The sequence below is a fragment of the Salmo salar genome, chromosome ssa17 (assembly GCF_905237065.1).
Source record: "Salmo salar chromosome ssa17, Ssal_v3.1, whole genome shotgun sequence".
Classification (NCBI taxonomy): Eukaryota; Metazoa; Chordata; class Actinopteri; order Salmoniformes; family Salmonidae; genus Salmo; species Salmo salar.
Window position 1 is genome coordinate 20,385,544 of NC_059458.1, and position 12,419 is coordinate 20,397,962.

General features: G+C 44.7%; 1 non-coding gene across 1 annotated transcript; it reads right to left on the reverse strand.

The window, feature by feature from the left end:
* Positions 1–4,526: 4,526 nt before the first annotated feature.
* On the reverse strand, positions 4,527–4,598 carry trnar-ccu (transfer RNA arginine (anticodon CCU)). The gene has a single exon. It is a non-coding gene; the product is annotated as a tRNA-Arg (tRNA).
* Positions 4,599–12,419: the final 7,821 nt, after the last annotated feature.

The window sequence follows — 12,419 nt, forward strand, 5'->3', positions numbered from 1 at the left end:
AACGGAAGGCACTTACACATGCCCATGAAAATAAGAAAAACATTCATTGTTCGCACTTCATTGCTAAAAATAAACTGTTTAGCAGAGGATGGTTTCGATCCATCGACCTCTGGGTTATGGGCCCAGCACGCTTCCGCTGCGCCACTCTGCTTTCAACCACTGCAGAAAAGAGTAAGACCCACAATCCATGGCTTAGGAGGCCAGTGTCTTAGGCCACTGGGGTACTGTGAAATCCTTTTGACCTATACGAACTGATAGAAGCAGTAAAAATAAGGTGTAACGGAAGGCACTTACACATGCCCATGATATAGAGAAAATTTTTATTGTTCGCACTTCATTGCTAAAAATAAACTGTTTAGCAGAGGATGGTTTCGATCCATCGACCTCTGGGTTATGGGCCCAGCACGCTTCCGCTGCGCCACTCTGCTTTTAGACTATGCAGAAAAGAGTAGGAATCACAATCCATGTCTTAGGAGGCCAGTGTCTCAGGCCACTGGTGTACTGCGAAATCCTTTTCACCTATACGAACTGATAGAAGCAGTAAAAAAAAGGTGTAACGGAAGGCACTTACACATGCCCATGATATAGAGAAAAAAATTATTGTTCGCACTTCATTGCTAAAAATAAACTGTTTAGCAGAGGATGGTTTCGATCCATCGACCTCTGGGTTATGGGCCCAGCATGCTTCCGCTGCGCCACTCTGCTTTCAACCACTCCAGAAAAGAGTAAGACCCACAATCCATGGCTTAGGAGGCCAGTGTCTTAGGCCACTGGGGTACTGTGAAATCCTTTTCACCTATACGAACTGATAGAAGCAGTAAAAAAAATGTGTAACGGAAGGCACTTACACATGCCCATGATATAGAGAAAAAAAATTATTGTTCGCACTTCATTGCTAATAATCAACTGTTGAGCAGAGGATGGTTTCGATCCATCGACCTCTGGGTTATGGGCCCAGCACGCTTCCGCTGCGCCACTCTGCTTTCAACCACTGCAGAAAAGAGTAAGACCCACAATCCATGGCTTAGGAGGCCAGTGTCTTAGGCCACTCGGGTACTGTGAAATCCTTTTGACCTATACGAACTGATAGAAGCAGTAAAAATAAGGTGTAACGGAAGGCACTTACACATGCCCATGATATAGAGAAATTTTTTTATTGTTCGCACTTCATTGCTAAAAATAAACTGTTTAGCAGAGGATGGTTTCGATCCATCGACCTCTGGGTTATGGGCCCAGCACGCTTCCGCTGCGCCACTCTGCTTTCAGCCACTCCAGAAAAGAGTAAGACCCACAATCCATGGCTTAGGAGGCCAGTGGCATAGGCCACTGGGGTACTGTGAAATCCTTTTCACCTATGCGAACTGATAGAAGCAGTAAAAAAAATGTGTAACGGAAGGCACTTACACATGCCCATGAAAATAAGAAAAACATTTATTGTTCGCACTTCATTGCTAAAAATAAACTGTTTAGCAGAGGATGGTTTCGATCCATCGACCTCTGGGTTATGGGCCCAGCACGCTTCCGCTGCGCCACTCTGCTTTAAACCACTGCAGAAAAGAGTAAGACCCACAATCCATGGCTTAGGAGGCCAGTGTCTTAGGCCACTCGGGTACTGTGAAATCCTTTTGACCTATACGAACTGATAGAAGCAGTAAAAATAAGGTGTAACGGAAGGCACTTACACATGCCCATGATATAGAGAACATTTTTTATTGTTCGCACTTCATTGCTAAAAATAAACTGTTTAGCAGAGGATGGTTTCGATCCATCGACCTCTGGGTTATGGGCCCAGCACGCTTCCGCTGCGCCACTCTGCTTTCAACCACTCCAGAAAAGAGTAAGACCCACAATCCATGGCTTAGGAGGCCAGTGTCTTAGGCCACTGGGGTACTGTGAAATCCTTTTCACCTATACGAACTGATAGAAGCAGTAAAAAAAATGTGTAACGGAAGGCACTTACAGATGCCCATGATATAGAGAAAAAAAATTATTGTTCGCACTTCATTGCTAAAAATAAACTGTTTAGCAGAGGATGGTTTCGATCCATCGACCTCTGGGTTATGGGCCCAGCACGCTTCCGCTGCGCCACTCTGCTTTCAACCACTGCAGAAAAGAGTAAGACCCACAATCCATGGCTTAGGAGGCCAGTGTCTTAGGCCACTGGGGTACTGTGAAATCCTTTTGACCTATATGAACTGATAGAAGCAGTAAAAATAAGGTGTAACGGAAGGCACTTACACATGCCCATGATATAGAGAAAAACATTTATTGTTCGCACTTCATTGCTAAAAATAAACTGTTTAGCAGAGGATGGTTTCGATCCATCGACCTCTGGGTTATGGGCCCAGCACGCTTCCGCTGCGCCACTCTGCTTTCAACCACTCCAGAAAAGAGTAAGACCCACAATCCATGGCTTAGGAGGCCAGTGTCTTAGGCCACTGGGGTACTGTGAAATCCTTTTCACCTATACGAACTGATAGAAGCAGTAAAAAAAATGTGTAACGGAAGGCACTTACACATGCCCATGATATAGAGAAAAAAATGTATTGTTCGCACTTCATTGCTAAAAATAAACTGTTTAGCAGAGGATGGTTTCGATCCATCGACCTCTGGGTTATGGGCCCAGCACGCTTCCGCTGCGCCACTCTGCTTTTAGACTATGCAGAAAAGAGTAGGAATCACAATCCATGTCTTAGGAGGCCAGTGTCTCAGGCCACTGGTGTACTGCGAAATCCTTTTCACCTATACGAACTGATAGAAGCAGTAAAAAAAAGGTGTAACGGAAGGCACTTACACATGCCCATGCTATAGAGAAAAAAAATTATTGTTCGCAATTCATTGCTAAAAATAAACTGTTTAGCAGAGGATGGTTTCGATCCATCGACCTTTGGGTTATGGGCCCAGCATGCTTCCGCTGCGCCACTCTGCTTTCAACCACTCCAGAAAAGAGTAAGACCCACAATCCATGGCTTAGGAGGCCAGTGTCTTAGGCCACTGGGGTACTGTGAAATCCTTTTCACCTATACGAACTGATAGAAGCAGTAAAAAATATGTGTAACGGAAGGCACTTACACATGCCCATGATATAGAGAAAAAAAATTATTGTTCGCACTTCATTGCCTAAAATAAACTGTTTAGCAGAGAATGGTTTCGATCCATCGACCTCTGGGTTATGGGCCCAGCACGCTTCCGCTGCGCCACTCTGCTTTCAACCACTGCAGAAAAGAGTAAGACCCACAATCCATGGCTTAGGAGGCCAGTGTCTTAGGCCACTCGGGTACTGTGAAATCCTTTTGACCTATACGAATTGATAGAAGCAGTAAAAATAAGGTGTAACGGAAGGCACTTACACATGCCCATGATATAGAGAATTTTTTTTATTGTTCGCACTTCATTGCTAAAAATAAACTGTTTAGCAGAGGATGGTTTCGATCCATCGACCTCTGGGTTATGGGCCCAGCACGCTTCCGCTGCGCCACTCTGCTTTCAACCACTGCAGAAAAGAGTAAGACCCACAATCCATGGCTTAGGAGGCCAGTGTCTTAGGCCACTGGGGTACTGTGAAATCCTTTTGACCTATACGAACTGATAGAAGCAGTAAAAATAAGGTGTAACGGAAGGCACTTACACATGCCCATGATATAGAGAAAAATTTTTATTGTTCGCACTTCATTGCTAAAAATAAACTGTTTAGCAGAGGATGGTTTCGATCCATCGACCTCTGGGTTATGGGCCCAGCACGCTTCCGCTGCGCCACTCTGCTTTCAGCCACTCCAGAAAAGAGTAAGACCCACAATCCATGGCTTAGGAGGCCAGTGGCATAGGCCACTGGGGTACTGTGAAATCCTTTTCACCTATGCGAACTGATAGAAGCAGTAAAAAAAAATGTGTAACGGAAGGCACTTACACATGCCCATGATAATAAGAAAAACATTTATTGTTCGCACTTCATTGCTAAAAATAAACTGTTTAGCAGAGGATGGTTTCGATCCATCGACCTCTGGGTTATGGGCCCAGCACGCTTCCGCTGCGCCACTCTGCTTTCAACCACTGCAGAAAAGAGTAAGACCCACAATCCATGGCTTAGGAGGCCAGTGTCTTAGGCCACTCGGGTACTGTGAAATCCTTTTGACCTATACGAACTGATAGAAGCAGTAAAAATAAGGTGTAACGGAAGGCACTTACACATGCCCATGATATAGAGAAAAATTTTTATTGTTCGCACTTCATTGCTAAAAATAAACTGTTTAGCAGAGGATGGTTTCGATCCATCGACCTCTGGGTTATGGGCCCAGCACGCTTCCTCTGCGCCACTCTGCTTTCAACCACTCCAGAAAAGAGTAAGACCCACAATCCATGGCTTAGGAGGCCAGTGTCTTAGGCCACTGGGGTACTGTGAAATCCTTTTCACCTATACGAACTGATAGAAGCAGTAAAAAAAATGTGTAACGGAAGGCACTTACAGATGCTCATGATATAGAGAAAAAAAATTATTGTTCGCACTTCATTGCTAAAAATAAACTGTTTAGCAGAGGATGGTTTCGATCCATCGACCTCTGGGTTAGGGGCCCAGCACGCTTCCGCTGCGCCACTCTGCTTTCAACCACTGCAGAAAAGAGTAAGACCCACAATCCATGGCTTAGGAGGCCAGTGTCTTAGGCCACTGGGGTACTGTGAAATCCTTTTGACCTATATGAACTGATAGAAGCAGTAAAAATAAGGTGTAACGGAAGGCACTTACACATGCCCATGATATAGAGAAAAACATTTATTGTTCGCACTTCATTGCTAAAAATAAACTGTTTAGCAGAGGATGGTTTCGATCCATCGACCTCTGGGTTATGGGCCCAGCACGCTTCCGCTGCGCCACTCTGCTTTCAACCACTCCAGAAAAGAGTAAGACCCACAATCCATGGCTTAGGAGGCCAGTGTCTTAGGCCACTGGGGTACTGTGAAATCCTTTTCACCTATACGAACTGATAGAAGCAGTAAAAAAAATGTGTAACGGAAGGCACTTACACATGACCATGATATAGAGAAAAAAATTTATTGTTCGCACTTCATTGCTAAAAATAAACTGTTTAGCAGAGGATGGTTTCGATCCATCGACCTCTGGGTTATGGGCCCAGCACGCTTCCGCTGCGCCACTCTGCTTTTAGACTATGCAGAAAAGAGTAGGAATCACAATCCATGTCTTAGGAGGCCAGTGTCTCAGGCCACTGGTGTACTGCGAAATCCTTTTCACCTATACGAACTGATAGAAGCAGTAAAAAAAAGGTGTAACGGAAGGCACTTACACATGCCCATGATATAGAGAAAAAAAATTATTGTTCGCAATTCATTGCTAAAAATAAACTGTTTAGCAGAGGATGGTTTCGATCCATCGACCTTTGGGTTATGGGCCCAGCATGCTTCCGCTGCGCCACTCTGCTTTCAACCACTCCAGAAAAGAGTAAGACCCACAATCCATGGCTTAGGAGGCCAGTGTCTTAGGCCACTGGGGTACTGTGAAATCCTTTTCACCTATACGAACTGATAGAAGCAGTAAAAAAAAATGTGTAACGGAAGGCACTTACACATGCCCATGATATAGAGAAAAAAAATTATTGTTCGCACTTCATTGCCTAAAATAAACTGTTTAGCAGAGGATGGTTTCGATCCATCGACCTCTGGGTTATGGGCCCAGCACGCTTCCGCTGCGCCACTCTGCTTTCAACCACTGCAGAAAAGAGTAAGACCCACAATCCATGGCTTAGGAGGCCAGTGTCTTAGGCCACTCGGGTACTGTGAAATCCTTTTGACCTATACGAACTGATAGAAGCAGTAAAAATAAGGTGTAACGGAAGGCACTTACACATGCCCATGATATAGAGAAATTTTTTTATTGTTCGCACTTCATTGCTAAAAATAAACTGTTTAGCAGAGGATGGTTTCGATCCATCGACCTCTGGGTTATGGGCCCAGCACGCTTCCGCTGCGCCACTCTGCTTTCAGCCACTCCAGAAAAGAGTAAGACCCACAATCCATGGCTTAGGAGGCCAGTGGCATAGGCCACTGGGGTACTGTGAAATCCTTTTCACCTATGCGAACTGATAGAAGCAGTAAAAAAAAATGTGTAACGGAAGGCACTTACACATGCCCATGATAATAAGAAAAACATTTATTGTTCGCACTTCATTGCTAAAAATAAACTGTTTAGCAGAGGATGGTTTCGATCCATCGACCTCTGGGTTATGGGCCCAGCACGCTTCCGCTGCGCCACTCTGCTTTCAACCACTGCAGAAAAGAGTAAGACCCACAATCCATGGCTTAGGAGGCCAGTGTCTTAGGCCACTGGGGTACTGTGAAATCCTTTTGACCTATACGAACTGATAGAAGCAGTAAAAATAAGGTGTAACGGAAGGCACTTACACATGCCCATGATATAGAGAAAAAATTTATTGTTCGCACTTCATTGCTAAAAATAAACTGTTTAGCAGAGGATGGTTTCGATCCATCGACCTCTGGGTTATGGGCCCAGCACGCTTCCGCTGCGCCACTCTGCTTTCAGCCACTCCAGAAAAGAGTAAGACCCACAATCCATGGCTTAGGAGGCCAGTGTCTTAGGCCACTGGGGTACTGTGAAATCCTTTTCACCTATGCGAACTGATAGAAGCAGTAAAAAAAATGTGTAACGGAAGGCACTTACACATGCCCATGATAATAAGAAAAACATTTATTGTTCGCACTTCATTGCTAAAAATAAACTGTTTAGCAGAGGATGGTTTCGATCCATCGACCTCTGGGTTATGGGCCCAGCACGCTTCCGCTGCGCCACTCTGCTTTCAACCACTGCAGAAAAGAGTAAGACCCACAATCCATGGCTTAGGAGGCCAGTGTCTTAGGCCACTCGGGTACTGTGAAATCCTTTTGACCTATACGAACTGATAGAAGCAGTAAAAATAAGGTGTAACGGAAGGCACTTACACATGCCCATGATATAGAGAAATTTTTTTATTGTTCGCACTTCATTGCTAAAAATAAACTGTTTAGCAGAGGATGGTTTCGATCCATCGACCTCTGGGTTATGGGCCCAGCAGGCTTCCTCTGCGCCACTCTGCTTTCAACCACTCCAGAAAAGAGTAAGACCCACAATCCATGGCTTAGGAGGCCAGTGTCTTAGGCCACTGGGGTACTGTGAAATCCTTTTCACCTATACGAACTGATAGAAGCAGTAAAAAAAATGTGTAACGGAAGGCACTTACAGATGCCCATGATATAGAGAAAAAAAATTATTGTTCGCACTTCATTGCTAAAAATAAACTGTTTAGCAGAGGATGGTTTCGATCCATCGACCTCTGGGTTATGGGCCCAGCACGCTTCCGCTGCGCCACTCTGCTTTCAACCACTGCAGAAAAGAGTAAGACCCACAATCCATGGCTTAGGAGGCCAGTGTCTTAGGCCACTGGGGTACTGTGAAATCCTTTTGACCTATACGAACTGATAGAAGCAGTAAAAATAAGGTGTAACGGAAGGCACTTACACATGCCCATGATATAGAGAAAAACATTTATTGTTCGCACTTCATTGCTAAAAATAAACTGTTTAGCAGAGGATGGTTTCGATCCATCGACCTCTGGGTTATGGGCCCAGCACGCTTCCGCTGCGCCACTCTGCTTTCAACCACTCCAGAAAAGAGTAAGACCCACAATCCATGGCTTAGGAGGCCAGTGTCTTAGGCCACTGGGGTACTGTGAAATCCTTTTCACCTATACGAACTGATAGAAGCAGTAAAAAAAATGTGTAACGGAAGGCACTTACACATGACCATGATATAGAGAAAAAAATGTATTGTTCGCACTTCATTGCTAAAAATAAACTGTTTAGCAGAGGATGGTATCGATCCATCGACCTCTGGGTTATGGGCCCAGCACGCTTCCGCTGCGCCACTCTGCTTTTAGACTATGCAGAAAAGAGTAGGAATCACAATCCATGTCTTAGGAGGCCAGTGTCTCAGGCCACTGGTGTACTGCGAAATCCTTTTCACCTATACGAACTGATAGAAGCAGTAAAAAAAAGGTGTAACGGAAGGCACTTACACATGCCCATGCTATAGAGAAAAAAAATTATTGTTCGCAATTCATTGCTAAAAATAAACTGTTTAGCAGAGGATGGTTTCGATCCATCGACCTTTGGGTTATGGGCCCAGCACGCTTCCGCTGCGCCACTCTGCTTTCAACCACTCCAGAAAAGAGTAAGACCCACAATCCATGGCTTAGGAGGCCAGTGTCTTAGGCCACTGGGGTACTGTGAAATCCTTTTCACCTATACGAACTGATAGAAGCAGTAAAAAAAATGTGTAACGGAAGGCACTTACACATGCCCATGATATAGAGAAAAAAAATTATTGTTCGCACTTCATTGCCTAAAATAAACTGTTTAGCAGAGGATGGTTTCGATCCATCGACCTCTGGGTTATGGGCCCAGCACGCTTCCGCTGCGCCACTCTGCTTTCAACCACTGCAGAAAAGAGTAAGACCCACAATCCATGGCTTAGGAGGCCAGTGTCTTAGGCCACTCGGGTACTGTGAAATCCTTTTGACCTATACGAATTGATAGAAGCAGTAAAAATAAGGTGTAACGGAAGGCACTTACACATGCCCATGATATAGAGAAAAATGTTTATTGTTCGCACTTCATTGCTAAAAATAAACTGTTTAGCAGAGGATGGTTTCGATCCATCGACCTCTGGGTTATGGGCCCAGCACGCTTCCGCTGCGCCACTCTGCTTTCAGCCACTCCAGAAAAGAGTAAGACCCACAATCCATGGCTTAGGAGGCCAGTGGCATAGGCCACTGGGGTACTGTGAAATCCTTTTCACCTATGCGAACTGATAGAAGCAGTAAAAAAAATGTGTAACGGAAGGCACTTACACATGCCCATGATAATAAGAAAAACATTTATTGTTCGCACTTCATTGCTAAAAATAAACTGTTTAGCAGAGGATGGTTTCGATCCATCGACCTCTGGGTTATGGGCCCAGCACGCTTCCGCTGCGCCACTCTGCTTTCAACCACTGCAGAAAAGAGTAAGACCCACAATCCATGGCTTAGGAGGCCAGTGTCTTAGGCCACTGGGGTACTGTGAAATCCTTTTGACCTATACGAACTGATAGAAGCAGTAAAAATAAGGTGTAACGGAAGGCACTTACACATGCCCATGATATAGAGAAAAATTTTTATTGTTCGCACTTCATTGCTAAAAATAAACTGTTTAGCAGAGGATGGTTTCGATCCATCGACCTCTGGGTTATGGGCCCAGCACGCTTCCGCTGCGCCACTCTGCTTTCAACCACTCCAGAAAAGAGTAAGACCCACAATCCATGGCTTAGGAGGCCAGTGTCTTAGGCCACTGGGGTACTGTGAAATCCTTTTCAATTATACGAACTGATAGAAGCAGTAAAAAAAATGTGTAACGGAAGGCACTTACAGATGCCCATGATATAGAGAAAAAAAATTATTGTTCGCACTTCATTGCTAAAAATAAACTGTTTAGCAGAGGATGGTTTCGATCCATCGACCTCTGGGTTATGGGCCCAGCACGCTTCCGCTGCGCCACTCTGCTTTTAGACTATGCAGAAAAGAGTAGGAATCACAATCCATGTCTTAGGAGGCCAGTGTCTCAGGCCACTGGTGTACTGCGAAATCCTTTTCACCTATACGAACTGATAGAAGCAGTAAAAAAAAGGTGTAACGGAAGGCACTTACACATGCCCATGATATAGAGAAAAAAAATTATTGTTCGCACTTCATTGCTAAAAATAAACTGTTTAGCAGAGGATGGTTTCGATCCATCGACCTTTGGGTTATGGGCCCAGCATGCTTCCGCTGCGCCACTCTGCTTTCAACCACTCCAGAAAAGAGTAAGACCCACAATCCATGGCTTAGGAGGCCAGTGTCTTAGGCCACTGGGGTACTGTGAAATCCTTTTCACCTATACGAACTGATAGAAGCAGTAAAAAAAATGTGTAACGGAAGGCACTTACACATGCCCATGATATAGAGAAAAAAAATTATTGTTCGCACTTCATTGCCTAAAATAAACTGTTTAGCAGAGGATGGTTTCGATCCATCGACCTCTGGGTTATGGGCCCAGCACGCTTCCGCTGCGCCACTCTGCTTTCAACCACTGCAGAAAAGAGTAAGACCCACAATCCATGGCTTAGGAGGCCAGTGTCTTAGGCCACTCGGGTACTGTGAAATCCTTTTGACCTATACGAATTGATAGAAGCAGTAAAAATAAGGTGTAACGGAAGGCACTTACACATGCCCATGATATAGAGAAAATTTTTTATTGTTCGCACTTCATTGCTAAAAATAAACTGTTTAGCAGAGGATGGTTTCGATCCATCGACCTCTGGGTTATGGGCCCAGCACGCTTCCGCTGCGCCACTCTGCTTTCAGCCACTCCAGAAAAGAGTAAGACCCACAATCCATGGCTTAGGAGGCCAGTGGCATAGGCCACTGGGGTACTGTGAAATCCTTTTCACCTATGCGAACTGATAGAAGCAGTAAAAAAAATGTGTAACGGAAGGCACTTACACATGCCCATGATAATAAGAAAAACATTTATTGTTCGCACTTCATTGCTAAAAATAAACTGTTTAGCAGAGGATGGTTTCGATCCATCGACCTCTGGGTTATGGGCCCAGCACGCTTCCGCTGCGCCACTCTGCTTTCAACCACTGCAGAAAAGAGTAAGACCCACAATCCATGGCTTAGGAGGCCAGTGTCTTAGGCCACTCGGGTACTGTGAAATCCTTTTGACCTATACGAACTGATAGAAGCAGTAAAAATAAGGTGTAACGGAAGGCACTTACACATGCCCATGATATAGAGAAAAATTTTTATTGTTCGCACTTCATTGCTAAAAATAAACTGTTTAGCAGAGGATGGTTTCGATCCATCGACCTCTGGGTTATGGGCCCAGCACGCTTCCTCTGCGCCACTCTGCTTTCAACCACTCCAGAAAAGAGTAAGACCCCATATCCATGGCTTAGGAGGCCAGTGTCTTAGGCCACTGGGGTACTGTGAAATCCTTTTCACCTATACGAACTGATAGAAGCAGTAAAAAAAAATGTGTAACGGAAGGCACTTACAGATGCCCATGATATAGAGAAAAAAAATTATTGTTCGCACTTCATTGCTAAAAATAAACTGTTTAGCAGAGGATGGTTTCGATCCATCGACCTCTGGGTTATGGGCCCAGCACGCTTCCGCTGCGCCACTCTGCTTTCAACCACTGCAGAAAAGAGTAAGACCCACAATCCATGGCTTAGGAGGCCAGTGTCTTAGGCCACTGGGGTACTGTGAAATCCTTTTGACCTATACGAACTGATAGAAGCAGTAAAAATAAGGTGTAACGGAAGGCACTTACACATGCCCATGATATAGAGAAAAACATTTATTGTTCGCACTTCATTGCTAAAAATAAACTGTTTAGCAGAGGATGGTTTCGATCCATCGACCTCTGGGTTATGGGCCCAGCACGCTTCCGCTGCGCCACTCTGCTTTCAACCACTCCAGAAAAGAGTAAGACCCACAATCCATGGCTTAGGAGGCCAGTGTCTTAGGCCACTGGGGTACTGTGAAATCCTTTTCACCTATACGAACTGATAGAAGCAGTAAAAAAAATGTGTAACGGAAGGCACTTACACATGACCATGATATAGAGAAAAAAATGTATTGTTCGCACTTCATTGCTAAAAATAAACTGTTTAGCAGAGGATGGTTTCGATCCATCGACCTCTGGGTTATGGGCCCAGCACGCTACCGCTGCGCCACTCTGCTTTTAGACTATGCAGAAAAGAGTAGGAATCACAATCCATGTCTTAGGAGGCCAGTGTCTCAGGCCACTGGTGTACTGCGAAATCCTTTTGACCTATACGAACTGATAGAAGCAGTAAAAAAAGGTGTAACGGAAGGCACTTACACATGCCCATGATATAGAGAAAAAAAATTATTGTTCGCACTTCATTGCTAAAAATAAACTGTTTAGCAGAGGATGGTTTCGATCCATCGACCTTTGGGTTATGGGCCCAGCATGCTTCCGCTGCGCCACTCTGCTTTCAACCACTCCAGAAAAGAGTAAGACCCACAATCCATGGCTTAGGAGGCCAGTGTCTTAGGCCACTGGGGTACTGTGAAATCCTTTTCACCTATGCGAACTGATAGAAGCAGTAAAAAAAATGTGTAACGGAAGGCACTTACACATGCCCATGATATAGAGAAAAAAAATTATTGTTCGCACTTCATTGCCTAAAATAAACTGTTTAGCAGAGGATGGTTTCGATCCATCGACCTCTGGGTTATGGGCCCAGCACGCTTCCGCTGCGCCACTCTGCTTTCAACCACTGCAGAAAAGAGTAAGACCCACAATCC